Source organism: Aedes aegypti, chromosome 3 (assembly GCF_002204515.2).
Source record: "Aedes aegypti strain LVP_AGWG chromosome 3, AaegL5.0 Primary Assembly, whole genome shotgun sequence".
Taxonomy (NCBI): Eukaryota; Metazoa; Arthropoda; class Insecta; order Diptera; family Culicidae; genus Aedes; species Aedes aegypti.
The window spans coordinates 113386845-113412969 of NC_035109.1; the positions used below are offsets into that span (position 1 = coordinate 113386845).

The 26125-nt window shown below is 37.7% G+C and overlaps 1 protein-coding gene across 1 annotated transcript in view; it reads left to right on the top strand.

The window, feature by feature from the left end:
* Positions 1 to 898: 898 nt before the first annotated feature.
* LOC5575405 overlaps positions 899 to 26125 on the top strand; it is a 72261-nt gene continuing 47034 nt past the window's right edge. The window contains exons 1-2 of the mRNA XM_021848898.1: positions 899 to 1009; positions 1066 to 1451. The gene's annotated coding sequence lies outside the window, so the exon portion shown is untranslated. The remainder of the gene's footprint in view (positions 1010 to 1065; positions 1452 to 26125) is intronic.

Here is a 26125-nt window from a genome sequence, read left to right on the forward strand (position 1 = left end):
ATCAAGTGTATCGCAATAAGCAAGATCTATATTTATAAAGATAGTTAAAACCGCGCATCAAAAGTGCAACTTCCGCTTCCGGTGCTAATATGTGTGCCTTCTAGCAGCAAAAGTAACGCCCCGGCAGTAAGAAAGTATGTACCTATAAATATATTCAAACTAGCGCACGTGTGCATCGCCATTGACCTTGAACCTTGCAGCAGAAAATTGACGACAAGGATCCGGGGGTGTTTGAAACTTATGGCATGTAAATAGTAGATGAATGCACACAGTACACACGACATTGTAACTGCACAGTAGATATCTTCCCCAGTCATGTGCAGTTGCACTTCTCACTGCAGCAGCGAAGGGTAAATGAACGAGATGAGCGTTAGCAACGCTCTTATTTTCAATCAGATGGAAAAGGGAGAGCGCATAGTGGGCCAAATTATTTCAGTTCGTTTAACTGTTGATTGCGAAACTTTGTTTAAAATTTCAGTTAGATCTTTTAAATGTTTTGATAATTTCTGATTAAAAATTTGAACAACAATTTTGAAAACAAAAACTACGATTTTTGGAGCTTTTTAACACATGTTTCGAAAAATTTCAAATAATATGATAATCAACTTGAACATATTACATTTCAAAATGTCTTGTCATAAACAAAGGTTGAGCATGTTGTACGAATATCGACTTTCACTACTATTATTCTGAAAACAATTTTCGATTTATTCTCTATTTAGAATTATTTTTCATTTCATATTTTCTTAATGACTTCTTTTTGAGACAAGAAATCTTTTGTCACTTACAAAATCATTCCACACCTAGTGTGAAACGTTGGCAATAAACAGAGAACAGAGATGAAAATTTAACGAGAAGAGTTTTCCCCTGGAAAGCTCTCGATATTTCTCAGCTCTCCGACAAATGTCTCTACAGTTTTGATGTAACATTACAAGCCTCGTGTTGCTTTCCTCATGTAATCTAAAGCCACCCACACGCAAACAACTTTTTTTTTTGTTTAGTTACAATGGTTTGATGAACAATGGCTTAAAAATAATGGCTTTCTAATCCTAATAACTTTTCTAGGATTAAGCCCAACCGAGATTGACCAGTTCTGCATAGTGGTACCGTAATATAGATATCCTGGCGCGAAGCATTACCAGATGTTGATATGTGTGTGATCCTGCGGTGCAGCGTAGTGTTTCGATACGCATCCTTATATGCTTCGTCATTGTCAGTCCACTCAGCATCCTCGATTTGTTGTGCGGTGTAATCAACCGTAGAATGTTCTCTGTTGCTGGTGAGCTGGTAGTAGATTATTGGTTTGTTTTATCTAGTATTGTTCATTCAATTGTGTCTTGGTGAAAGCATTATTTTGAATCAAATTTTCCTGTGACTGGGTGGAAGTGAATTTGATGTAAACGACTGGAAACTGTGTAAGAAAAGATAGCCCAGCTGGATGCAATAGTTTGGTGAGTATTGATTTTTAACAGATGAGAGTAGGTTTGGTAGTTACCTTGCATATTGGATTGCGAGGTAGTATTGGCACGGTACATGTAAAACATGTTTTAAGGAAATATGTACATATTAGGTAAAAAGCATTTGAAGGTTTTTATTTTAACCGATATCATACTTACTTAGTTGACTGTTGAGAGTTACACAAGCAAGCAAAGTTTTAGCAGTTTTTGTCATATTTAATCAGTTTTAAAGCAAATTGAACGCCCTTTTCAAATATACCGTGTATCAACAAGCCAAAACGTCGATTGGCAGTGTCGGTTCTCTGGTTAATGTAATAAAATCATTGAAAACGGCACTACCGCAACTATAGGAACACCCACAACTAAGGGAACACTTACCCTACACACTTGACGATCAACGCTCCGTCATCGTAATCATCGTCATCATCGAAACTTCAAAAGCAGTTTTTCTGTTCAAAACTAAAAATCATTCGATGAAAATGTGTTCACTGTGTTTGATTTTGAACGAAAAAACTGCTCTTGAAAATTCCGAAATCAATGACGGATCCTGCCCCCTTAAATTAATTAATTGACCTCAGCAAAACGAATCGCCGAGAACCCAACAGCTGATAATTCAGTACTTTTCAATACTGAGTCTTTGTATTGATTTTACCGAGATTTCGGCAATCAATTTTTTATTGCTACCGAGATTCGGTAGCTCGGATTTCTGTGTTGTGAAATCAAGCATCTTCATGATTCTCAATATAAATTCAGCAATGAACCTGCAAAACATTCATCAACTCTCCAGGTTTCTAGCAAGATTCGTGCCAACAAAGAGATTCTTCCAAGAATTCATCCCGAAATTACTCCTCAGATTATTCCTGAAACTTTTCCAGGAGGTGATTCGAATTTTCTCACAAAACCCTCAGCTACCCATTTTCACAAGGTCGACGTAAGCGCCATTGACAATTTCAACATTATAACTACATTATTCAGCGAATGATTGCATATAATATGGTTTGTTATCTATACAGCGTTTGTTCTAACCTCAACCTCTATATTGACGTTCAAAAAACAAAAATATTCCGATATCGTCAGTGGCGCTTAAAGACTAACGGCATGCTCCCATATTTTTTGCTCAAAAGTGTAAGGTATGCGCTCTAAACATCAACCTTATTCTCCCGCTTCTTTTAACAGCAAAAAGCATATGTTTTATTTTGCTTGTACAGTTAACTTTCCTTACTCGATATTCCGTATCTCAATATCGAGTTAGAGAACCATAGTAAAAGTTGGTTTTCATGGCTAACTCGATGGTCCCATGGATCGCAGTTGCACTGTTTTTGTGTTCTGTAACTCGATACATCCCTATCTCGATGGTCCCTTCTATATCGAGTTAGGGAGAGTTGACTGTAATAAAATTTATTGTTTCTTCTGATCTCAGATAAGCAATGTAGCACTATCCTTAATAATTTAATCTAGCTTTGATCTCAGAGTTAACCAGTGTTAAATGTTAATGAGTTTAATCTCAGAGTTAAATGTCATAAACGTGAGTTTGACATTCAAATATTGCTAATATCTCTGTTCCAGGTGAAAATTGTCATCGAAAAAAGTATATTTATGTGTCCATTATTGAATAACTATCAGTTCGTTATACTAGCTGATGCCATATTTCGCTTGCACACGTGCTATTAGCATTTACTTTTTTCCAAAATTTTGTCAGGACTGATCCTAAGTTATCTTGAATATTCGTTAAAAATAGTATTTCAACTGGAGCTTGCATATTAGGGGTCGTCCATAAATGACGTAGCGTTTTAGGGGGGAGGGGGGTCTTAAGGGATTTGTGACGATGTGTGACGAGGGTGAGGGAGGGGTCCCAACTAGTGGACGTAGCATTTTGAATAATGTTGGGAAAAATAGTAGCACTTAAAAACTGACAAACAGTTTATTTCTATCAATTTTCTTATTCTGACTTATCAGACTTGGGTTATGAAATGACGATTTAACTTCAAAACAGGTTGAAAACTTCTAAGACATAACAAATTTTCCTAATAAGTACAATCGAACAGATTTTAAGAAGCTTTAAATAGTTATGTGAATATTATATTGTATTCGTGTCTAAACTATTTTAATTATAAACAAACATTAAAAGCTTAATAAGTTGAGTAAAAATCAATGCTTTATCGACTTGGAAAATCTTGTTTTACCATTTACGAGACATAGAATCAACCGTTTTTGGTTTATTAATATTTTCTGTTGAAGCTTTAATTCTTCAAAAGAATGCAATACGCTCATTAGGCAAATATTAACGTTATTATAGTAAAACATGTAAAACAAGAATTTTATTCAATGCATTAAAGGTTGCAGGAGATCTCCACTCAGTCAAATCATCAATCGTTCAGATTTCTAAATCACTTGGTAATTCAACGAAAGAGCATTTTTATTATTTCATTGTTTCATTATGAGTGAAGTAAGAATATTGAATGAATTAACTATTAATTAAGATGGTTGCATAAAAATCGCTAATTTTTGAAACATTCCAAATATTACAATTGTTATTTTTGCTCTATCTGGTCACAGTTTCCTGAATGGATTTGATTTTAGAGAATAATGACGAAGATCCATTCCAAATTAAATTGTTTTGTTGATCATATTCACTGAAATCTGTGTCTCAACCACAAACAATTTAAAAAAATGCCTATCATATAACAAAATTTCTGTTCAATATATTATAAAAATTTATGAACCCTAACTGAGTGCTGTTAGCTTTATCGATCCGAGCGAGATTTTCAGCTGTGAACTGTTTAAGTTTTAACAACAGCCAAAATACTACAAATTAAATTACTGGGAATCAAAATTATATTACTTAAACAGGAAATATGCTTGTTTAAACTATTTTCCAAAGGATTTTTTAGCGTTACGGTATATCAAACTATTCGTCAGATTATCCTGATGTTTCAGTTGTTTTTCAATTAATCTCTATATTTGTGTAGAAATTTTTGAATTTAATGTTTCATTTTAGCCCAATCGCTGTGGAAAACAAATTAAAAATTTAGGGGGAGGGGGGGGGGGGTTTGAAATGCTACGTATTTTTCAAGGGGGGAGGGGGTTAAAAAATCAGTGAAAAAATGCTACGTCATTTATGGACGGCCCCTTATACGATATTTGCAAAGCCAACAATTATTTTGTTTTGTTTTTTTTTGTTGCTGATCTTCTTCGTGCTCAGATTGCAAAAAAGCTTAATCGTGCCTAGTTCGGGTAATGGCTATGGTTAGGATAGGTCAGATTAATCTTCACCATAAAAGAACAGCAACGATCAATCTCTGCAGACTCATGCAATTCATGAATACTCTCCGTCCATTACAATGGATTGAATGCATTGAAAATCCAAGTGATTTGGATGATACCGTTGTACGACAACATCGTACATTATGGAGCTTTTGAAGAAGCATGTGTTCTATGGTCTGTGAAGACTATAGGAGGGACCCTATGGAGGAATTCCGATCCGACTAGACTCAGGAAACAATGTAGAAGGATTTGAAACAGACGCCGTTCAGCTGGATCAGAGTCGATCAAGTTGGCTCGTAAGGCTTACAAGAAGGCTCTTCGATCTGTATTTGTACAAAAGTTTCCAGCTCGAGTAAAGTTAGTCGGCTAAACAAAATCTTTGCAAAATCTAATAATTTCAAAGTAAACGAAATTCGCTTACATAATGGTGACTTCATTCCTTCTGATGTAGAAGTTTTAGACTGTTTATTCAATGCACACTTGCTTGGATGTGTAGACATAGCATCTAGGGATGAACCAAATGTATTTGCATGTAGTTACGAATCTCTGGCTTCGGTTCGTAGTCTTGTAACTACTGAATCGATGCAATGGGCACTCAATAGTTTTGCTCCTTTCAAATCTCCAGGAGAAAATGGGATTTATCCTGTTCTGCTCCAGAAGGGATTTGAATTTATCAAAGATGTTATGAAAAAGCTACTTCTAATCAGTTTTGCTACCGGGTTTATTCCCAGATACTGGCGTGATAATACTGTGAAGTTTATCCCGAAATAAGGACGTGCGTCGTATGAAGAAGCGAAGAGTTTTAGACCAATCAGTCTGACTGATCATCACATCCGTGATGTTTGTTTGGCAAACATGCGTCTTCATGTGAATTAACATGCTTACCAATTTGGAAAGTCCACTGTGACTGTTTTACACAAAGTTGTATACGATATCGAGAAAGCATTCCCTCAGAAGCAATCGTGCCTGTTTTTTTTTTGGATATTGAGGGTGCCTTTGATAATGTGTCTTTCGTTGCCATATTGGAAGCTGCTCTTAACCATGAGCTGTCTACACTGATTACAAATTGGATTGGATGCTCAAAAACTGACATCTATTTTCGACATTGTGTCAAGTCAATCGCAACTCGGATGCCCCCAAGGGGGAGTCTTACCACCACTTTTATGAAATATCGTTGCTATTGAGGCAACTCAATAAGAGCGATTTTCCAACTTATAGATTTGCCGACGTTGATAGTTTGTATGTGCATAACCACTCTATTCGACCTGATGCAAAACGAAGCTGTCGCCTTCCTTGAGAGCATGTATGCTTCTCAAACATCCGAGGAACTTTGGGGCCGTGTTAATGCCCTTAGCGGGAAAAGAAAATCCACAAAGCTGACGATTCAAATTCATTCGTATCTGATCCTCCGGTAGTAGCAGCAGCACTTGGTGAATGTTTTCCGAGCCTATCATTGAGAAATAATTACAACGACTCCTTCATACGTCGCTTTCAACAGAATGCCACATCGATCCTTAACTTTCACGTCCCCGACGACCTCATCAATGTCAATTCACCTTTATCCCTGCAAGAGCACAATTTTGCTCTTAGCTGCTGCTCTTGTAATTCTGCCGGCCATGACGGTGTAGGATATGCATTACTCAAAAGGCTCCTTCTAACAGGACTTGTCAAACTAGTCGAGCTGATTAACCAAACATGGTTCTCTGATTAACCAAACATGGGGCCTTTTTAACCGAGTGGTTACAGTCCGCGGCTACAAAGCAAAGCCATGCTGAAGGTGTCTGGGTTCGATTCCCGGTCGGTTCAGGATCTTTTCGTAATGGAAATTTCCTTGACTTCTCTGGGCATAGAGTATAATCGTACCTGCCACACGATATACGAATGCGAAAATGGCAACTTTGGCAAAGAAAGCTCTCAGTTAATAACTGTGGAAATGCTCATAAGAACACTAAGCTGACAAGAAGGCTCTGTCTCAGTGAGGACGTTAATGCCAAGAAGCAGAAGAAGGGTCTCTGAAGAAGGGTCCAGATGCATGCCGAGAAAGTTTGGTGATTCCCATCCCGAAAACAAATTGTGCATTACGAGATCCAACCAAATACCGTCCTATTGCCCTAACATGTTGCTTATCAAAAGTTATGGAACGTATGATTAATCGGAGACTGAGGCAGAAGCTGGAGGCCGAAGATCAGCTCGTTCACCGGCAGCATGCTTTTCGTCCGGGATATGGGACTAGCACCTATTTTGCCTCCCTTGGGGAGGTCCTCAGTAAAATATATATGGAACGATTACACACGGAAGTAGTTTCGTCGGATATATCCAAAGCCTTCAATCGTATCTGGACGCCACTAGTCCTCCAACAACTACTGGGGATTTACGGGTCATATCGTCAACTTCTGCAAATAGTTCTTAAGCAACCGATCCTTCCGTGCGTCAGTTGGTGACACAACATCACAGGGATCCGTCATCTCCATGACATTCTTCTTGATAGCGATGAACACAATATTTTATCGAAGGTAAACCAATTCCAAAAATAAAAAACCGTTAGAATACTCGGCGTTAGAATCAACCGCACTCTTTCAATTAGACAACGTTTCGATGATGTGACGCCAGCTGTCGCACTAGATCTTGTTCGCACTATCTCACGCCTTCATTGCTCCAATAACCGTGCATTCTGCTTTAAAGTTGCTGAAGCCATCGTAGATAGCCACCTACTTTATTTATTTTTTTTATTTATTTATTTATTTATTTTACTCATCCATAAACTTAAGACCATGTCTTTTATGTTTCAGTTTGTCTAAGGTAACATGAAGTGCGCCATAAAAAAAAATCAAACTATTAGAAACAGATCAAATGTAATTTTCAATTGACTTGCTGTAAAACTGATTTCTTGAAATGCGATGAGGAAACAATTGACTGAAATTCAGCCGGCAATGAATTCCAATTGTATATACTTCTAACAAGAAGGGAACTAGCATAATATGAAGTTGTAGATCGCGGCATTGAAAATTTAATACCTCTAGGGCAGTGTTGATAGACTCGCACTCAAATGTCAATCAATACGCTCTCCCGAGAGAGCAAACTCATTAGAAATCTGCTTCGCAAATCTCACGCTTGAGATTTTGATGCAAAATCAACTCAATCAACTCAAACCGTAAAAAATGATTCAGTCGTAAAACCCGGCCAAAACTCGTGAAACCCGAATATTGTTGTTCACGTTAGATAGGATTACTATAATTTTACCAGACTAACAAGAAATTATTGCCGTGTGTGAGTAAACTGTGGAAATACGAGACAAGGAGTCAAAAAGGTGAGCCAACTCATCCGTGATTTTTTGACTGCTGAGTTGCGTGATTGACAACTCACGCATGAAAATTCTCAAGCGTGAGTTGTGAGAAATTGAGTTTTTCACAACACTGCTCTAGGGCTTCTTAATCGAATAAGTTTACGATGCAAGTATGCAGGACATTTTTTGGTTACAATTGTGTGCAGTAAAAACACGGATCTAACTAAGGGAAAATTGTTAAATGAACAACCAATCAACGATTTGTGTAGGTGAGTAACAGGAGCATATCTGTTTAAGTTATATACAAATCTTACTGCGCAGTTGAGAGCTACCTTTAGTTTATGCAGGATGTTTGCAGATAGCTGGGTGGTGACAAAATCACAAAATAAGAAATGTGAATACATCAAACTCTTGAACAATTTTAGTTTTACCGAATAAATCTTTCCACATTGTTTCAAAATGAAACTGTCCCATTCAAAGTTACTTTGAATAGTTACGCCCAAACTAACAACTTTGTCAGCGTAACTGATTGGTATACCGTTTAAACTTAAGGTCGGTTTGTCATGACTACGGCTCTGGCGTGTTATGTAACACGCTTGTGTTTTTCGAGCATTTAACCAGTACTGATACTGATGGATTCCGGTATTGTAATATCGCTTTTTATGAATCCAATCTGAATATCGAACCCACCCATGGACACAGGGCATTGTACAACATACTCCAACCACCACAACCTTTGCTGGGATACCTGCACATTGTGGAATCCCTGGGAACGAATCCGCCGACAAACTCGCTGGTACTGGACACTCAAAGCGTAGGTACTGGAAAACAGCCCCAGTGGATGACATCAAAAAATTCATCCGTAAACGTATTTTCAACTACACAGTACCAAAAAATAATGTGATTTACGTCTTTTGGGATGCACATAAAAGAAGCGAGCCGAATGACGTTAATTTATGTCCAATTTCAAATATGTTAGTGTCTGATTCGGGAAATGTCGATCACAGTTCCATGGTTTTCGTGTCCTTTAACATGTAAAATTACATTTTTTGTTCAATACATCTTCAAGGACACGTTTTTGTGTCGTTCCATCACTTACATCATGTGTCATTCAGTCATAACCAGAATTACGTCCAGAGTAATTTTCATTATTTTTAAGAGTGTACCGTACACCCCCGCTAATTTGAACAATACCTCATGCAAACCATCGGGGTTCATTTTTGATTTGAACATCTAGTCACCCTAGAAACGTGTTTCTGGTTACCTCTTTGACTGTTTTGATTCTGCGTTCCATTCCACAGCGTTCCATTTCACTTTACTCCGTTCCATGAGCTAAATGACGTTTGAACCATTTTTAATCTGAACGATGTGCAAATTAGCGGGGTACAAATTGAAAATTGTTCAGTTTAAATGTGGTCAAACCAACGGGGGTACCCGGTACTGGGAAAATGAATGGACTCACTCCAGCCAGCTACCTGAGGAAAATCAAGCAAAATGTATCAAACTGGAATGATCTCACCTCACATCGGATGCAACGCATCATTTCACGACTACGTACCGGACACACCCGGCTATCCCACAACATGGGAGGGGCTGACTTCCTCATTCTCTGTACGCTATGTAATGTGAGGAATACAATGGAGCACATATTGTGTGTATGCCCAATATACAACCACCAAATAACTACTCATGGTCTTTCTGGTAGTATCAGCGATGATACAGTAGGGTTGGCGGTTGTAATTCGCTTCTTGAAAAATGCGGGACGTTATAAACTGGTATCGATGCAAATGAATAAGGAGATCGATGTAAATGAATAAGGAGAAGGTTTAAGTAACTTTAGCGCTAGTTATTTTTTACAATACTTGGAACCTCTGTAAAACTGGCGAGACCCTACGGTTGGGCTCGGAGGCGAGTCCCTATGGCTCGACTCGCTTTCTCTGTCCTGGAGCGCCCCTCACTGCCCACGTTTGCATAGTCGATGTAAGCGCCATTAACATTCTTAGCATTCTAACCACCTTATTGAGCATATGTTGGCAAATACTAAGATTCATTATTGATTCTATACCTCATCTATATACTTGCGGGGAAAAATGTTAAAGTATTTGTTAGTTCTCGATAAAATGACAAACAAATGCTAAACACTTCAGTGGTGCTTACGTCGACTATGCATATACGGGCAGCTCAAGCGTCTTTTATAGTAGTGATGAACTAGCCCTACAGCCTAGCCTGTGGAGTGCAATCAGCTCTTCAACAGCGCTTAATGGGCAAAATCATATAAACATGCTCTCATTTGGCTTATGCGATTTTCCCTCTTCAAGTTCAAGGGACCCCACCCATATTTCCTCTCATCTTTCCCTTCCCTTTTCATTCCCATCGTACAGATTATGAAATAGGCTCAGCGAGCCGGCCTTCTGCTGAGGGTTGCTGAGAAACTGATTCTGTCCCAGTGTGGACCTGATTCCAAGAAGAAAAATAAAAAGAAAAAGAATAAAAAAGTGAATCGAAACGTCGGATCTGGTAATTGTTTATAATTCAATAATGAAAATTATAACCAAATAAATGAATAAATAAATAATGCTTTGAAATTAAACAAATATTTTTTTTGAAAGGGAACTTTTAGAAAAGAGATTCATGAAAAGATAAAATACGAGACCGAAGCGATAAACTCAGAATTAGCATAGGATTGAAGTTGATGATTGAGAAAGTTGTTGCTGCGGCTGTCTAAACCTTGACTGAATGCGCAGTACTGAGCCGTGATAAAATATGAGATTGCATTTTTCGCATGTTGTGAAACGTGCACGCGTCTCCATGTTAATACAGATGCTAACTGACAACATCAATAAACAAGTGTGTTCTGCTACATTGTAGATTTATATGAGTTGCAACATTCTGGGAGATACATTGCCAACAAATACACTTAGGTATGCATTGCGGCGAGCAGGATAGGAATAAAATCTTCCGATCATTAACAATCAAAAAGTAATCGCCTAGTTGACACGTACCCCGAGAATATTAGAATAAATGCATTATGGTATGTTTTATACAAAAGCTCACACGGTTTATAAATACAATATGGAAGTTACGCTTGTATATTAGATATTGAAAGGGCCATCTAGTTCAAAAGGTACCGAGATAGATGTGTAAATTGCAGTAATTGTGCAGCTATTCAGCAAGACTAAGTTGAGGGTCGTGGGTTCGATTTCCACCGGTCAAGGATCTTTTTGTAAAAGAAATTTTCTCAATTTCCCGGAGTATAAGGTATCATCGTAGCTGCTACACGATATACACATGTGAAAATTGTCAGTTGGCAAAGTGAGCTCTTAATTAATAACTGTGGAAGTGCTCAAAAGAACACAACGTTGACAAGCAGGCTCTGATCCAGTTTTGGCGTGATGCCAGAAAAAAGAAGATGGAGGGAATTTATGTTTGCAAAAACAGAGATCAGCCGTTCAGAAGCATCTCGTAAAATGGACTATTCCAACGTTATAAACCTTCGTTTCTACTCGGGTGAATGGCTTCGCGCTACACGTGCTTCTCCTGTGTGCCAAAGTTTAGTCACCAGTTTGGTTTGCATTTTTGCGGGTCGGCAAAGGTCTGCGCGCGCGTGTGTCGCTTTTTCACTATATTTGTTTTATTATATTCTATACTGCGAGGTATAAGTACGAAGCCGGCTGGCGGCATTTGTTTGTAGGAAAAAGTGATTCAAAATGCACCTATGGGTTATAATAGTATAAATGATTGTTCAAATATTTATCACAAACAACTTGTCCAAGAAAATTTTAATATATTTTTGAAACCACGCTTTGTATGATTCACTTGGGATTTTTATTATTAGTATGATTTTAAATGTTATATTCATTTCACATATTTAAGTGTTCTGTGTTGCTCAGTATCCTTATATGGTAAAACTAAATTAAGCTTTTATTAGCATTTGATAACAACATATTACATTTAAAATTTCTGAATTTTTACAGGTGAATTTAAAGAAGGAAGTTTCAGAATCATTTAAAAAAATAATATTGATTCGTCTAAATAACTATCAAGAGAAAGTTTTGATTTTATGTTAGTAAATGGATACATACATTTAAGTGTATCATCCAGTGTTTATTATATTTGGCTTGCCCTCAATGTGATTTTTGAAACGTAAATTTTTATCTAGCGAGAGTCCTAGATATTCAACATCGTTTGATCAATTTATTGGAGCTCCTTTTATCGTGAGACCATGTCTACTTGAAGATTTCAAATTAAGACTTTTTCATATGTGGGAATTATGTATAGCTTTGGAAACATAACGTGAAATTTTCTATTTTTGCAAGTATGAAGAGAAAATGTCCAAACCTTGTGCAATCTACTACAGATGACAAACAGGATTCATCTCCTTAACTCAGGTAAGTCAGTTGTAAAAATATTGTACAATAATAGTCCTTGAGATACACCAACTTTCACAGGAAGTTTGACAGACTTTGAGTTCTGATAATTAACCTAAAGTGTACGATTTGACAAATAACTTTGAATGATTCTATCGATGTATGTTCGAACATTAAAGTTTCATTTATTTTACAATCAAACCATCATACCGAACACAGCCGAATGCTTTTCCTATGTCTAAAAGAGCAATATTATTTGAATAGACTATAGATTTATTGAAACGAATCCAAATAAAAAATAAAAAATGGAACTGATAGGATTGAGAACCATTTCATGAGTAGTTTGAAATGTAATAATGATGATCAGTAGTCAGAATCTGAAATGCACTCATCAAATAAATTGATGCAATGAGAATTGCTAGGGAAATTCTTCTATTCTTATTTTTTAAGTGTATCCACCATAATAATATTCAGACTTTGTTCCAAAACCTAGCTGGAGTAGACCATTTTGATCCGTTTACAGACACGTACTAAAGTATTATAAACATCACCGAAAGCGTGTCTGCGTTTTTCTGCACGGGTGTACAAGATGTTGGCACGTGTACGCACGGCGACCTGACAGACAGCTATAGATAGATACCTAGGTAGATAGATAGATAGACAGATAGCTTTTTGTTTAGGTGGAGCAACAGCGCAGAGGTATGCCGCTGTACACGGATTATATAAGCAGGCCCTTCTGGGTGTCTATTTTCCTTTGCTCCATTGCGTAAAGCCGACTATGTCCTACTTTTGCGCGTTTGGGCGACGACGGCAGCTCTACGCTTTGTGTGTACAAGGGAAAGTGGGAGTGAGTGCACTTTTTAACAACGAATTATCAGTACATAAATAATTCTTATGCTTACAATGTAAATCTCAAGATGAACAGAAAAATGCAATCATCAATAAGTAGGAAAAATATAAGACATAGACTGAATAAGTTTCAAACACTTACTGTTGTGATCAGAATAATAGTAATGACTGCCGATTTTCAAACAAAATGCTTAACTGATGGCATTTTTACAGAGAACTACGAATATGCTCAATTTTATAATAGCAAAATTTGGAAATTGTTACCTGTTGAAAAGATAAGCACCAGCTTAAATTTCTGTTGTATTTTGAGTTCTGATTTATTTTTTCACTCATTGTTTCAACTATATCCACTCATGCTACAAATTTATGAACAACACTTCATTTTCAAAGATTACTATAACTAATCTAGCATAGCTTCAACTATTTTGAAATAGCTGAAGACTTACGCCACCCGACTAGTTCATCTTACAATTGCAGCAATGTTCCCGCCAACTTAAAACCAACACTCGACACCGCTTTCCCCCAAAACATAATTTTCTCAACCTAGTTTGGTTAGAGAGTTCGTAAACCGCTTGCGGCCTGCCTGTACACGGGTAGGTATGGTCTGCTTGCAATGCCGACACGTGCTGCCGTCTGATGCCGTTTCGGAACGTGAGAGCATCAAGTGGGTGTAATTTCATTGCTTTGGTTCCAGACATTTCCCAGATCCCAGATTGGTTGAGGGCGAGATGAACCTGGGATCGAACATGAGAGTATGTATGGAATTGATTTTTCGTACTTTAATACTCATGCAAAATTTGAAATTATCTCGTATTAAATAACTATTTTCTATCTTGGTAATGGTTTATTTAGGTATTTCAAATTAGCTATGATGGCAAAACTTGATAGAACCCAATATCTCAGTTATTAAATGCATTATAACATATTTTACTATGAACGTAATTTGTTCGACTAATGATATTTTATATTTTTCCTTAAAAAAATCTCTAAAATACTAGACTTTACATTGGCGTATACAGGAAGGAGTAAAGGAGTCTTAGTCCCTCTCAACAAAAATAGCCCACCTCTAGAGAATCTAAACTGTTTAGCTAAGTAAGCCGAGTGGTTAGAGTCCGCGGCTACAAAGCAAAGCCATGCAGAATGCGTCTAGCTTCGATTTCCAGTCGGTCCAGGATCTTTTCGTAAAGGAAATTTCCTTGACTTCCCTGGGCATAGAGTATCATCGTACCTGCCACACGATATACGACTGCGAAAATGGCAACTTTGGCAAAGAAAGCTCTCAGTTAACAACTGTGGAAATGCTCATAAGAACACTACACTGAGAAGCAGGCTCTGTCTCAGTGAGGACGTAAATGTCAAGTAGAAGAACAAGCTTGGGGCTGTGCATTAACCGCGTAGTAATTTTTATTTGGGACCGTGGCCATTCGTACACACAAAAACACTTCCACCCCCATACATGTTTATATGGTTACACTGGTTAAAAACGTGAAACCAGCGAATAGTTAATAACACATACGAAAGTTTCAAAAGAAAATTGTTTTTTCCTTGTGTTTTGATCCTAAACGGACCAATGCACGGGTTTCTTTAATTTGACGTTTGAGCGGTGCTGAATTCACTAGTTGCCATGGTCACGCAAAAAACACGGCACCACTCAAACGTCAACAAGTGAACTCGTGCATAGGTCCATAGGTTTACTTTAGGGTGCGGCTTATTTTTCGAAATGTCTCGAAAACAAAAATTCTTGTGCTCTTCTAAATTTAAATCACATAAAAATGGAAACTTCAAATTTCGAGCCAAAATTATTAAGACTTAGTGGTGGCGCAAGCGACTTGAAGGTGAATTTTCATGTTACGAAATGTGACCTTCAGTGAAGTCTTCATAACTTTGCTATTTTCCAACAAATTTTGAAGCTCCTTGCCTGTGGAGTACCGGGGCACCCTCCACAGTATTATGCCCTTACTGTGCTATCCGGAGCAATGGCGCAGTTGACCTTGTACTTCTCCGAAATAATCGGCTACTCATATTTAGCCTCAATTCAGAGGCTTGATACAAGTGGGAGCATGTTAATGTAATATGAATCGATTAAAAATTATCCAGGTGAACCTCCATCGTGCAAAGGTTGCATTAGCAGTGCTCAGCAGAAGGTTCATCAAGGAAAATATCAATGTGGGACTAATTCAAGAGCCCTGGGTAAATAAGGGTAGGGTACTTGGTTGCCCTTCGAGCAGTTGTAGAGTTATGTAGAGATGTTGTTGCGATCAAAGTAGAGGTGCCAACTATCCGGGAGAAAACGGAGGTATGCATTGCTTCTGCTTACTTTCCTGGAGATGTTGAAGATGTGCCTCCATGCTGTGTCATTCATTTTGTCATCTACTGTAAGAAAATCAATGCCCAATTTATAATAGGGTGCGATGCAAATGCTTATCATACAATTTGGAGCAGCACCGATAATAATAAAATAGGAGAAGATACTACATATCGTCTAACAACATAGACATATGTAATAGAGGGGATTCTCCTACTTTGTTTAAACTCTATCCGACAAGAGGTTCTTCATCTCACGATCTGTAGCGACCTGCTATCGGAGAAGATTGTGAACTGGCATGTTTCTGATGAAGAATCATTGTCAGATCATAAACAAATCCGGTTAGATTTTAAAGCTGGATCAGGAATAACAGAAAGCTTTAGAAACCTCTATTCTTTCATCTAATGAACAGAAATTTATACGATGGTGAACAGATTACAACTGTTTCACAGTTGGAAAGTGCCTCTGATGGAATTGTTGATCGAATGATCTCATCATATCATACTAGCTGTCCTGTTCAACAAAGGTCATCCAACAGGGATACAGCAAAAATAACTTCTGATTGGGTTCGATACAAAAAAAACTTTAACAGAATACAACAAAGAATTACGGCAGGCCAAACGTAAGGACTGGAGACGGGTATGTGAAAATATCTACAACGCTCCTACAGCTGCAAGACTGCACAAAGTCCTTTAGAAAGTCCATTCAAATGGTCTAGGTAGACTCAAAAAAGAAGACGGCAGTTTCACTGTCGATTCTTTAGAAACATTGAAAGTAATGATGAGAACTCATTTCCAAGGATCGATTCCATGTTCGGAAGAAGAGCAGGTCTTAGATGAGGCAAGCCATGTATGGTCAACAAATGCCTATCAGAAAGCTTGCAATATTTTCACACCAACGAAGGTCGAATGGGCTTTGAGTTCTTTTCAGCCCTTCAAATCAGCCGGGAAAGATGAAGTTTTCTCAGCTTTACTACAACAGGGAAAAGAGGCGCTTTGTTCGCTCTTACCAAAAATTTTCAAAGCTAGTGTTACGCTTTCATACGTTCGTAAAGCGTGGCGAAAGGTTTGAGTTGTTTTCATTCCAAAAGCCATGGAAGCAAGGGGCTTGAATAGAAGTGTTATCGAATGGGTTATGACAACGCTCAAGGATCGGACAATTTCTGCTGATCTAGGAGGTGCGCAAATATCGATAAGATCTAGGGATGTCCTCAAGGAGGAGTGCCCTTACTGGGGCCTCTTGTAGTAGACGAACTCATTAGAAACTTAAAAGATCAAGGTTTTGAGGTAATTGGATATGCCGATGGTGAGGCCATCTTGGTTCGTGGAAAGCTTGATAAGGCAGCGTCCATTTATTACGTAACGCTAAAATTGGATCTTAAGGCGAAGTAGGCTGTCATTGAAATTTGTACGTGACGTTGATGATTGTTGCAAATTCGTCTCCCAATTTCTAATCAAAGAAAATCAGTTGGTTTTACTCTAACTCATCTGAAAAAGCATCAGGATGCCTTGTGGGCTTCGTGGCCTTGCGGTTAGCGGCGTCAGTCGTCTAGGCGTATTGTGCCACGGGGTGTGGGTTTGATTCCCGCTCCAGTCGGTGAAAACTTTTCGTCAAACGAAAAATTCATCGCTGGGCTACTGGGTGTTTCGTGTAGTCCGTTGCCTAATGTTAGTTTTCGTTCAGTCTGTGCAGCCTATGTGCTGAAGATGGTGTAAATTGTCTTTTTTTATGTATGTTAGCGCTTACAGTGTTACTTCTAGTCAATATAAACTTTCAAGACTGAGTTTTATCACTTTGAAATTGCTAGCTGCAAAGTCATCATGACTACCAAAACGAATGACGGGCTACTTAGGGATCATGCACAAATTACGTCACGCTCCAAGGGGGGGAGGGGGTCGAGCCAAGCGTGACAAGCCTTACAAAATTTTCGCAGGACTCATACAAAAAGTGTGACAAAGGGGGGGGGGGGAGGGGGTCGAAAAAGTTGAAATTTAGCGTGACATAATTTGTGTGCCGGCCTTAGCCTTAATCAGTGCTGCAAAAGTTCGCATCACGATGCAGCTCACGAGTGTATACCAACGCATAACAAACATCACAGACTCGGAAACTGGCTAAGTGTGAGTAAGTCCCCACCCGTCTGCTCGGGAGAACATGTCAAAAGAAGTAGCAACAAGCTCGGGAGCGTTTACTCGCGAGTAACCGAGCCAGGTGTGATTTATTATAGTTTTGAGAGTCAAATTAATAGTATAACCATCATATCGACAGTAAACTACTAGTTTGTAGTCAAAAGCCCTTGAAAACCATAAATCTCAGAGGGGAAGCAGCTTTTTTCCCAAAAGCACAATATGACTCTGAACAGCTCTGAACACGTTCGCGAATCACTTTTAACTTCAGTTACTCGGGAGCCGACAGATGCGAGTAAACCAGCGGACAAATCCAAAGAGGCGCTTGATTTCGAAGTACCCCGCACCGTTGTATGGCATTTATATTACGTACCATGCGTCTCCTCTGAAAGAGAGAACGTTAAATGTAGCGAGAAACACTAAAAAATTCTGCACAATTTGCGATACTCCATTTGCTTAGACGCCACATTATACTTCTCCGTCTCAATATGAGAGCTCAAACTGTGTCACGAAAACACATGAAAATACGTCTAACAACATAATTCACCCGTATCAGTCAGCTAGAAGTTTATTGAGAAAAATCGACTCCAAAATTTGCTTCTCATAGCAAATGATGAAATGATGAAAAATTGCACCGGTCCTTGTGTACCTTTCCATTGTCGCGATGATGTGGTTTGCTAAACGACGATAATTATGGCATCATGTGGGTGCACGTGCCTGAAGGTCACGACACGTGTTCATCATGCAAGGTTGTGCGGAACCGGCATTGGAATCGCGATGAAGTGGAGCTCTGCGTTCTGATCGAGGCTCTGTGGGGCATCAATAGCATGACGATGTGTAGGAGACGATGAAAACGGCCGAATAAATTCCTAGAAAATACATTTTTGAGCTTGTTAGGAGACTGGCATTATTTAGAGGATGATACTTAGGCTTTCAACTCCGGGACAGGAGTGCTTCCGAGAATCTCGATGAAATTGCTTTCGTTTGAAGAACGTACGCTTAGGTCAATGTATAGTATATATTTCATGTGTTGCTTTCCATCTACACAGAGATACTAAAGGTTCTATACGACATTTACTTTCAAAAGTGTATCTCATCAACATTTTACTTTGCATTGCGAAGAATCATATGTGTACTAACCCACCCAATGTGTAAACATCGTTTCTATAATAGGGTCCTACCTATCCTATCTATATATTGAAGCTCTATCTTATTTTTTATACCAAACGCTTGAGCTTACGTCAGACTTAATGTCAGACGGGAACAATCACAGTGGCAAAAAGTGGCAAAGTGTAAATTTCCGGAGCACGCCATGTATACCACTCGAACCAAACACGCGGACAGACAGATGATAATTTAAGCATGGGGACATCAATCGAAGCAACAACCGTTGGGTTTATGTCGCTTCAGCACGTGGTATATACGTTGATTTACACATGATTGTGAATCCTTCTTCTGTGAATATTCTGCCTGTTATGTACTAATATGTATTCAATAACGCTTTCCGCTGCTCTTCTCGTTGTTTGTGGCATGCTAAAATTAGAAAGAATTACGTGATTTTTTTGTATTTCAAATTTTCTAATCAGTAATCACATTCCTCAAAGTCATTGACGGATCCATATTTTAGAAAATATAAGTGAACAACAAAAGTGTCCAATAATACAAAAGGCGAAAATCCAGATGGGTTTCATAAATATAATTTGAGTTTCGCTACTGTTCATATTAGTGATTTTTTTAGAATATTTCCGCCTTCAGTGGATGCTGTTCCTATCCGTTAAGTAAAACATCGGAAGTAGTATTATGTATAGTTCATTTGATGCTTGATGTAGCGCACTATTTCCGACAACATGTTTAACGTAACAGTGGCAGAAGTATACTATCTAATTAACGAATTAAATTTAGTGCTAGAGCCACAATATACATAGCTGCTGCTTGCTTTTTTTAAGTTGCCATCAAGTAGGCATTTGAAAAATGCTTTAAAATCTCCCATTCAAAATTACAGATTGGTTTTCTAGCGTTTTCACGACGATTATGGAGACTATCTTAAGCTTTTTCTTTACATAAACACGGTGGAGTTCTGTACGAATGCAACACTGCATATATAAAAAAAAAACAAATCCATTGACCCGTTTTCAAGCCAACTCGTGACATAAAACTACCATTCCATTTTTCTTTATATAGAAAGACAAACAGATGGATATAGATTTGGACCCGTCTAAAACTTAAAGGCATGTGAATGGAATTTATAGAATCCTACAGAAACTGTAAATTTACGATATTTTTAGTTCTCCTCCAAAATTTCGGGATATTCGGATCATTAGAAACAAATATAGAAACAGCCTAACATGACAATTAGAGTGGATCGAAGGACAGGGTTTACTTCACATCGTGCATTCCATTCTATTCTCTTAGTTCTATTCTACTCTATTCTGCACGCTTTTATTATTTCACCGACCTCAACAAAACATTTTGCCGAGAACCCAACAGCTGAGATTTCGGTTTTTTTTTCAGTAACTTGCTACCGAGATCTCGGTGAACGTTACGTTCGATTTCCGAATTTCAGTGTGTATATAAAATTTTGAGTGTCTTCTTGGAAAATTCTGTTTGTATGGAAAATAGTATGGGAAAACAAAGTACGTTAGATCCCCCCATAACCGGACACCTGAGCCGATAGATTATTATTTCCAAAATTATTGGTTTCATGCAACATTAACAACATTTACATTAGTACTGTGTTCTACTGAGCTGAATTTTGGAGAAATCAAAATGAACTGAAGAAATATACGTATTGAAATAAACAGCACACAACCAAACAATACAAAAAAATCAACAGTTCGCCTCGAGTCGTTGCCGGCCGGCAAACTTATCTGCATCTGGCAGTCTTAGCGAGGGCAGCTGAAATGCAAAACACCAAACGGCGTACGAAACGAAAAAGGCGACGAAACATTCGTTTGACCGTGCCCTGACAACGTGCTGTCTAGCGTGTCGTTGACTTCTATGGGATGTGGTGCATCCGCGTAGCCGCTGTTGGAAGTGTGCAACCGAACGTGCAAAAGATATAATGTGCCGCATGTGTGTACTCAATCGCGTAAAGTGCACAGATACGATGTAGAATCTACCGTTTTCTGATCAATTACAGATTGCTGTATCCATCTAAGTAACAAACAACTAACTAGGGACTGTATGATTATCACAACCAATCAACCAACACCATATTGATACACGCGATCGAAGTACGGAGGGATATATATTCACTTGGCACATTCCAATCCACATGCACCATTACGATGCATCGTTGCCAGCCATGTGATGGGGGTAAACACAATCCGCTTCATCATTCCACACTTCGTCATTTCCGCGCCGCAATCGGGAGCGATACGCGAATCACATTTCTTTCGCGGAGCGTTACTAACTGTTGCACAGTGAGTCAAATTGGATCCAACCGATTGGTAATAGTTTCGTCTTGTACATTCTTCGGGGAGTGGTTTTTACCCTATTTGCTAATGCTCATGTTTATATACAGTATCGGACATAGAAAATTGGTGCCGATTTTTTCTTACAAAATGGTCTACTTCAGATAGCTACATCTCCGCTTTTTCTCAGCGGAAACTTTTTATAGGTTGAATTTTGAAAAAAAAAAGCCGAAGCAATGTGTGATATAGCAGACAAACTATGCGTCGAACTATCTTTATGTCTTCGAAGCATTTGTTCCTTATGACTTAACGAACAAATGTGTGCTAGATTATTTTTTGTCTTCTCTGTAACTTTTGAATCAATAGTTTTCACGTAACTTAAATAGTTAAGAAAAATTGAGGTAATTTATTGTTTGTCACAGAAAAAATGGAAAGACCTGGATGTTATTATATGTTTGATACTGTATAATATGATCAATTGAGCATATTTAGACTATTGCTGCTTATCTACGGTTAAAGATAACATTCTTTACTTTCAAATATATCGAGCAATTGTGCTACTTTTACCCTGGGTACTGCCGCAGGCATTGCATTTTATCTTATCAGATGATCATCTGAGAGAGATACGGATCGAATAACAAGATATAATCTTAGCGCTCTTTGACCGATCTTTCATCGATATCTCTGGTTCATATGATACTAGATAAAATCATTCAAACTCAGCAGTCCACGCGCAAGTATTCAATTTGAAAATTAGTGACATTATTTGATGGCGAGTTCACTGTGCAATCAGCGAGTACCTTTAAAACCCAAAACACCAAATTTTAGGGGAATCCATAGCGGTAAGTGAATGATACACATCTAATGCTATTCATTATTTGGTTTTTAATTATAGATTTTTAAACTACCGAGAGATGTCATTTGGTCTCGGAACCCCCTGAAAATGAATCAATTTACCATTAACCGGATTCTATCAGGATCTGGACGATACAAATCTGAGCGTGAAACTACCGTTGGACGTACGAAAAGATCTTTAAAATAAATTATATGTTTTATGCTTTAACCAAAAGTTCCACCAATAATATACAAAAAAAAAAAACAAACAACAAAAATTTAGAAATTCAATTTTTTTTGACGTTATTTCGCTATTTATTTGAATAGACATTCAGATGAACCACCTACAAAACCGAAGTTTTACTAGAAATCAGCCGCACAATTTTCTATAAAACAAAAAAAAATCTATCAGTGATCGCACTAATAAATCTTCTCACAAGAAATCGATAAGAATGACTTAAAGAATGCGCTGTAAATCATCCTAGAAATCGAATGTCATATATGATGGACCAGTAGTTGAATTCCGGCGCACATTTTCTTCGAAGAGAAGAAAATTTTCTTACATAATCCACTAGCAAGAAAATTTTATTTTCTTCGAAAATAATACGCGCCAGAATCCGCCTACAGGTATTATTTTCCCAGGCCTTGTCGTTGCCAGGCATCATCTTACAAAAAAATGCAAAAGTATTTGGCTCGACTTCTACAAAACATCTTGAAAATATTAGCCTTTCTCGTAAGGAATCCATACACAAGGATCTTAAAAAATTGCCGAAGGCCACAAAATTTCACAAAAAAAAAACACTCCCGAGAAATCTCATTGTTCGAGAATAGACTCTTTCTGTTTGCTGATCTTTTCGATAGGTAGGTAGACAGTTTGACAGGTTGAAAAATTCAATCTGAATTCACTGTTTGTGCGACTCTTCATTCATCGATTCTGCATTTGTACACCAAACAACTGTCAAGGACATCTTTTGAAGCATCAGATCGAAAGATGGTATCACATCAAAGCGCTCTTGGATTGAGGATAATATCTCTCCACTATCCAAAGATGATCTAAGTGATCAGATGATATTGTAATGCCTGGTACTGCGTACAGACTCAAAATGCTTGTCAAGCGGGAGCCTGATTGCTGGAGCCAAACATTGCTCATTGCACGGTGACGTCATCAGAAAATCACTCTCTTTCCCTTCTTCGGGAAATCTGGAAACAACGTCAACATTTGAGAACTTCACCGTTAAATGTCTAATTGGAGATTGTACTTATTTTGATTGCAGCACAACTATAAAGAAGTATTGTAATATCAGAGACAAAAATTATAAAAGTTGTTACAAATTGTTCAGTATTCTGAATAATATTTATAACATTTTTATATGTCTTTAATTAATGTTTGAATCCTCTGAGCAGAATCTCAATAGAGAAACTTAAAAGTAGATGGAGTACCGAATACCTTTTAATTCCGCTCCTAAATGCTTATCTTTGACAGATACGCGTATTTCGACTACCACTTGCAGTCTTTTTCAGTGTCAGTTACTCGTATCCACTTTTTATATGTGTAGGCTGAGAGTTTATTCTTCGTGCTTCTGGTTGCCAAAATAAGCTTCAAAATCAGAAGCTTTATCTACGAAGGATGCGTGTGTGATCAAATATAGTAAGCGACCAATAAAATGGAAGCGCCATTTGGTGATTCCACAATTGATCCATCAGAATCGTAGCAGGAATCTAGTCTGTACATTTTATTCATGCTTGGGCAGGTCAAAGTCATGATTATCATTTGAAACAAACAGAGCGGAGAATATAATTAATTGGTAAACGATCGAAACTAAAATGATCCTTCCGGATGTTCCTCAGGAATCCTTTTAAAAAATAGCTCGTTGTAATCCACAGGCATAGTTAGTTAGAAAATTGGATAGATCGACAAACTTTTCGCAGGTCCAGTATTAATCGATTTCAAAACGCAAACACACTTTGTGAAAGTCATGCGAGCTGGAACGCATTCAAGCTCTCCAAAGAGAAATTAGAGAGCAAAATTTGATATAAACAGAGAATTACAAATGACGTTTGGGGGGCTAATACAACAAAATAAATTTTTATTAAATTGTATTTAATACAATTCGTTGCAAGAAAGTTGTTTCAATATTTGCATGAGAACAAAAAGAGGTTCAGTTCACAGTACCCAATTTTCAACCCAATTGTCATTTCCCGAATGTCATTTACCCGAATGCTAGTTCCTCGAATGACTCTTTTTACAGAATGCCAATCTCAATTAGTCCATGAAGACGGGGTTGGTGGTCCAATGGCTACCGCTTCTGCTTCATAAGCAGAAGGACATGGGTTTAATCCCAGGCCCGTCCCTTTCCTTGTACTTTTGTAGTTGTATATTTTACTTGCTTCCACCTTCCAATACTAATATACCACAGTTGATCTATCACAGTTCATAACATTTGCTAGAACCAGAGACGGACAAAAAAAGTTTCCCTCTGCTTCCATTCTTTGATGATTGTCCTGTAAAACGAAAAACAACTGAATATTCAACGATAAACAATGTAAACTGCCTCATTGCATTCAGGAATGCTTGCAATCTTGAGTAAATTTGAAACGTTTCAAGATCTTGCATCCAATATTCGCCAATATTGCATGCTTTCTTGCATCTTGAAGGCGAAACTGAAAAAAAGAAAATGTTCGGTTTAAATGATTCTACGCTGAACAATCTGTCAACAATAATGCACATGGATGGATTGACGGCTCGGTCGTTCCATGTGCATTATTTATGATAGATTATTTAGCGTAAAGTCATGTGGGGGGATGTGGGGCAAGAAGGACACCCGGGGCAAAAGTGCCACCTCGTATTTCACGTAGTTCAAATCAATTTTTTGATGTTTAACGCAGGATAAGAATAAATTGAGTACTAATTGAGGGTTGTGTAAACATTACAGTTAAAAATGTTTAGTACAAACAAATAGAAAAATGTGTTTAACTCACCAACGCAATATATGCGAAATATTATAAGAATGTAAGACTGAAAAACAAGGTTTGACTCCCAATAAATACAAAACATATTTATTTTTCCGCACAGTATTGATGATTTTCAATTGTTTAATATAGCTGTGAGGAAATTTTTTCGAGAAAGTTCTTTTGACATTAAGCTTTACAGATATAAAAACAGTATGTCTTATGGGGCAAGAGGGACACCGCAATTTTCTCATATAAAATCAAATTAACTTTTATTTTTCTTGTTTAATATTGCCATAAATCAATGTTTCCTACTAAATAAAATCAAACTAAACCATCTTGGACCTTCAAAACGGTTTCTGATTTTTTTTACTATTATTGTTAAAGCCAAATAAGATGAGAACTGAATTAAGTTCGTAAAATTACTTTTTAACTATAAGTCAACTTTTATCCCTCAGTTTTTATCTCCACTTACTCTAGAATTTATTGTTTAGGCGGGGAAATAATAATATACAAAATTTGTGGCATTTTGCTCTGGTGGTCTTGCCCCATACTAGTGGCACTTTTGCCCCGTGCCTCTTTGAAAAACCTCATAAGAAGGGACATTTTCAAAAATTTCATATCATCATGTAATTCATTTATTTTTGAAATCTATCGATAACATCATTTAGAACAAGAGGTAAGCTTGCCCCTACACTGGAATAATCTTCAAAAATTGTGCTAATCAACCATGATTTGAACCTATATATCTTAAGGTGTCCTTCTTGCCCCCAGCCCCCCTAAACCGAGTAGTTTAGCTTGCAACATTCTTTGAGAGAAGACGTTTATCGCATAATTTCTAGGATTTTATTGACAATGTTGGATATAATAGCTATGTTTCTCGGATTAATCATTGCATAATACTTACAAATGGCTTTACATGATTGAAGCTAACATTACGTGACCTGTAAATCTAAGATTTTTTTGGTGTGCAGGAATAGTAAGGGTAAAACAAAAATCTTTTGATTTTTCTTTTTTTGAGCAGATTTGATCTACTTTATAGCCTTTATAGCCCACATTTCATAATTGCTTATGCAATGTTGTGCTTCGAATGACAAACGCACCAATAGAATATGCTAAAATAAACAACAACCTATATGATGGACATCATAGAAAAAACGGCATTTAAAATAATTGTCCGCTCGGGGCCCGGACAACCAAAATGTAATTATAATCAAATCACCTGGAGGCTTTGAATTTCACTTATAAGATGTCGCGAAATGGCCTTCTACGTACAAAATT